Source organism: Myotis brandtii, unplaced genomic scaffold, assembly GCF_000412655.1.
Source record: "Myotis brandtii unplaced genomic scaffold, ASM41265v1 scaffold192, whole genome shotgun sequence".
In the NCBI taxonomy this organism is placed as follows: Eukaryota; Metazoa; Chordata; class Mammalia; order Chiroptera; family Vespertilionidae; genus Myotis; species Myotis brandtii.
In genome coordinates this window covers 1,985,112-1,990,270 of record NW_005357159.1, presented here as the reverse complement: position 1 = coordinate 1,990,270, position 5,159 = coordinate 1,985,112, and positions in this window count along the sequence as shown.

Below are 5,159 nucleotides of genomic sequence, written 5' to 3'. Positions count from 1 at the left end.
GGGAACCTTGGCTTCCTCCATCACTGGAGCAAGCAAGCCTCCTGCTCGCTCCAGCTCTGTGGCTACCGGCAGCCATCTTGGTTAGGTTAATTTGCATATAGTTGCTCTGATTGGCTGGTGGGCGTGGCTTAAGGCATAGCAAAAGTACAGTCAATTTGCATGTTTGTCTTTTATTAGTGTGGATTACCTTTATCCCTGGTGTTCTAAACATACTTTATGAAAATCTGTTTTTATCCATTTACTGAGTATGTCTGAATTGGCTATCCTATACTAATAAAAGACAAACATGCAAATTGCCCGTACTTTTGCTATGCCTTAAGCCACGCCCACCAGCCAATCAGAGCAACTATATGCAAATTAACCTAACCAAGATGGCTGCCGGTAGCCACAGAGCTGGAGCGAGCAGGAGGCTTGCTTGCTCCAGTGATGGAGGAAGCCAAGGTTCCCTGCCTGCCGCGGCCTGGCTCTGAGCTCCACTGAAAGCAACAAAGTTTCAATTATAGAAGGTAAACAAACCCCAGATACCTGCTTTCAGCCAGCTGTGGCCACGGAGCTGGAGCGAGCAGGAGTGGGTTGCCACTGGCGATGGAGGAAGCTAAGCTTTCCACAGGCCTCCGCTAAAGGAAACAAAGTTTCAATTATAGAAGGTAAATAAATCCCAGAATAAAAAAAAGAAAAAGAAAAAAAGGAGAGGCTGGGAGCTTACATCGCCAAGGTGTTTGGCCAGCCTGAAAATGGCCCTGAGCCCCTCACCCAGACTGGCCAGGCACCCCAGTGGGGACCCCCCGCCCCCTAAAGGGGGTGTGGCCAGTCTGAAAACAGCCATTAGCCCCTCACCCAGGCTGGCCAAACCTCCATGGGGTGAGGGTCCCCACTGGGGTGGACATCCTCCGAGGGGTCCCACACTGCAAGAGGGCATAGGCCGGGCTGAGGGACCCCCCGAGTGCACAAATTTTTGTGCCCCGGGCCTCTAGTTGTAAATAATGCTGCAATGAACATCAGGGTGCACATATGTGTTTACTGATGCAGTAGCTGGACAGAAAATCAAGAAGGGGAAATCATCAAAGAAATACTTTAAGAAGATTTCTCAGAATTAAAAAGCATCAGGTTCCCAACTCAAAAGTATGAAAAAAATTATCCTACATCCTGATATACTGGGTTTTAATAGTGAGGAACAGGAAAGAAATGTTCAGATATGTAGGATTTTCTGCACCTTTTCTCAGGAAGCTACTGAATGAAGAAGTTATACATGAAACTACTGGGGCTCCTGACAATGAGAGTGAATAGAAAGAAGGTAAGAAATCCAGGAATGGGATCAAACTTAACAGAAGGTGAAGATGATCCCCAGAATGACATGGATCCCTGTCTGAACAAGATAACCTATTCAAATTAGAACAGATCATGGTAGAATTATAATGTTTGAACATATTGAGAGGAGGTTTAGGAAACTGGGAAATAATCTGATAATAAATTAATGATAAGTAAATTAAAAACAAAGCAAATAAAAAAAAACATGATGTTTATTAACCCAGGGACAAAAAGTTTTTTCAAGGAAAAGAAGGAGAAGGGGAGAAGGAAGTAGCACAGTATAGACCAGCCGTGGACAAACTATGGCCCACGGGCCGGATCTGGCCCGTTTGAAATGAATAAAACTAAAAAAAAAAAAAGACCGTACCCTTTTATGTAATGATATTTACTTTGAATTTATATTAGTTCACACAAACACTCCATCCATGCTTTTGTTCCGGCACTCCGGTCCAGTTTAAGAACCCATTGTGGCCCTCGAGTCAAAAAGTTTGCCCACCCCTGGTATAGACTATTGCTTAGCTTTGAAAATATTTACATGATCATGATAATGTACATACACAAAGTTGATCTAAATTAAAGCATAATTATATTTGAAGGATGGGAAGATATGAGATTGTGGTGAAGAGAAAAATTGGCAAAAAATAAAATGCTAAACCCTCATTTTCCATGGTGGCAATACTTCAAATTGAAACTTCAAGAAATGGCCATCCAAGTATGTTATTTAACAAAGGAGTTGCCATTGGGGAGTGGAAAATAAGGAAGCAAAGTGGGCAGAATTCTGTGCTTTGATTATGAAATGTAGAACAATAGTGTTATTTAAACCATGTGCGTGTATAAATTTAATAAAAATTAAAATCAAATTTTAAAGTCTGAAATCCAATGAATAAAATGATCATTCAAATTCGGTGTATTACCTGGGGCTTCAGTGAGAATGAAGTTGAGGTATTACCTGGCCCCTCAGTTCAGTCTGACTCTGGCGTACCATCTCTACTCCTCAGCATATTGAGCCACCTTTGTTTTTTAGCTTAGCACTTACTGTGTGCCGGGTAGTTCATTATTAACTCAGGGAAGCCTCACACCAATTCTATGAGGTAAGATTTATTTTACCTTCAGTTTGTGGGTCAGGACACTGAGGAAGAGTTAGCTCTTATGGTCACACAGCTTGTCAGTAGAGTTGCTGACATTCATATTCATCAAATAGGCTCCAGAGTCCGTGTCTCAGCAGAAGGGGTTAAGGATTCTACCTCCCACCAAGATTCCCAGAATGAAGGATCCTCCTAAATCAGGAAGCTACTGAGCAGTCAAAACCCCAAACATGCCCGTTACGATGAATAAGCTGGGAGGAAATGGCTGCATTGTCTTTAGTAAATCCTTGTCAAAGCTAATAATGTCAATCTGCACTGGAGAAAAATCTTATGTTTTCCTTAAATTTTCAAGTGAAGTAAAACAAAGAGAAGCAGTAATCCCACCAGAAACCTACCTGCTTGTTCCGCAGGTAAGATAGTCGTTTTAGAGACACTGACTTGCAAAACAAGCTGCCAATGATGTTTCAGAGAGGTGTGTTCTAATATATCTTGAATCTACTCTGAAGGAATTATCTGAGCAGTTACTCGATTGGACAAGAACTAGGACTTAACCTCAGGATAAATTCAAAATAATTCTAATGACGGTACTTTCAAAAGCTTTTTCTCTTTTTTTTTTCTTATTTTTTACTTTAGATGATTGAAAACAGGGAGAACATGGGAATCCAAATATTTGGAAAAATCATATCTTTAAATTTCAGTGAAATTTCTCTTCCTTTTAGCCAAGTTTGTGTCGTTATTTGTAAATAATGCATAATCCAGAGATATAACTCAATGTGCATTTTACTCTATTTTTTCTAAATTCATTTAATGACTCAAGTATATATATATTTTTACAAAATAAAATTATGCTGTACATATTGCACTGCAACTTGCCTTTTCTCTCTTATATATATAATCAACACCTTTTTGGATTGCAGTCTTGCTTCGTCTTTTATTATCTAGTATTCTATGGTATGGATATGCTATAATTCCATATTACATAATTCATTATTGACAAGCATTTAGGCTATTTCCAATTCTTTTTGACTATTACCAACAATGTCACAATGATCATTCTTGAACAAATGAATTTATAGATTCATATAAGATATGATCTAGAAGTGGTCTTTTAAAACACAAATTAGATCATATTTCTTGGCTTCCAATCTTCCAGTGTCTTCCCAGTGGCTCAGAATGAAACTCAAACTCCTTTCCATGGCTTTGCCAACCATCCAACACACCTTGTGCCACCTCCTTCTCCTTCACCAGCTCCAGCCTCACTGGCTTCCTCCCGCACCTGCCAGGCTCACCCTCCTGAGGGATTTTGCACTTCCTGTTTCTGCTGCCTGGGAACTGCTAAGGCCAGCTTCTTCTCAACATCAGCTCTCATGAGGAAAGGCCCCTCCTCAGGGGCCACCCATGTACACCCTAACCTCCACCACTTCTGCCTTGTGCTGTTCTCATGAAGGAACATCACATTCCTAGGCCTTGCTGGGCTTAGCAAGGCTCATTCTCAGTGTTTGAAGTATGAACCCTGGGGCCTGACCTTGGCTTTGATGAACCATGCCAGCCACGTGTGATACAGTCAGTTCTGGTCCATTTCGAAAACAAGAGTCTTTCCCATGTCTCCAGATGGTACAATATCTTAGTTTCCTACCAAGGTACTTCCAAGGGCCCCACTAACATGTGTGAGTAGATTTTCTTCTGACCTGAGGAGGAGGATACCATTCCAGATTCAATTTGATTTAGAAAAATGTGTTCTTTCTCCTACAAATGTAATCAAGATAGGCTTCCTAAATGAAAACTTGAGAAGAACACTATAAATATTTTACATCTCATAAGGTTAAGTACAAGGACTGAGGAAATGCCAGTATGTTACACCTTTTTGTCCTTCTAATTCTGATACACTAGTTGAAAGTCTATTTTCAAAAGCAACTTTGAAAGTCTAAAATTATTATATCAGAGTTGAAGAGAAAAAGCTTCATTAGACAGGACTAATACTGGATTTCTGATCAGTAGGAACAATGAACTGGCCCGTAGAGTTAACCGATGCACTGATGCTAAAAATGATAGATGCTGGTGATAAATATTAGATATAGACATTGAGATGTCTATATCTTTCCATTTGAGATAACCCAGAGGAAGGCATCTTTCTCTGCCTAGAATTCTGTGAATGAGGCTTTGGCAGAATCATTAACAATATTTGGCATTTACCAACTTACCTAATGCTCAGAGGGTCAAAGTAAATAACATTCAGGGGGTTGTAGGATAGTTCCAGACACCAGAGACATTTGTCGGGGCAGCTGAGTTGGGATGCGGATTAGGAGAGCTATGCTTTCTTAATAGAGGCCATTTAGTGTCTGGTATTAACTAGATTTAAAAGGCTCTTATAATGTTGAACATGAAGAAATTGGCTTCATAAAATCAAGATAGATTTGTTTTTGTAAACTGCTGATAACACCAGAAAAAAAAGTTAATAAGCCATAATTTTTTTTTTTTAGTATTACTTCTATCGAGGCATAGAAAGAGTATATTTGTGAATGGAAGGTGTATGGCAAAACATATAAGGATGAGAAAACAATGCAGATTTCACTTTGAGCTTTGGAGTTATACGGTTCTATAATTGCTGACTTACCAGCACTAGTGGGATCAGAGCTACTTAACTCTTGGAGGCCAAGGGGCGGCCCCATTGACTATTTGCCATGGAGCAAGAAACGCTTTACAAGTTATCACCCAATCTGTTGAGAGTGAACAAGGGTCTGATAGTCAAGTAGAAAAAAAACAACT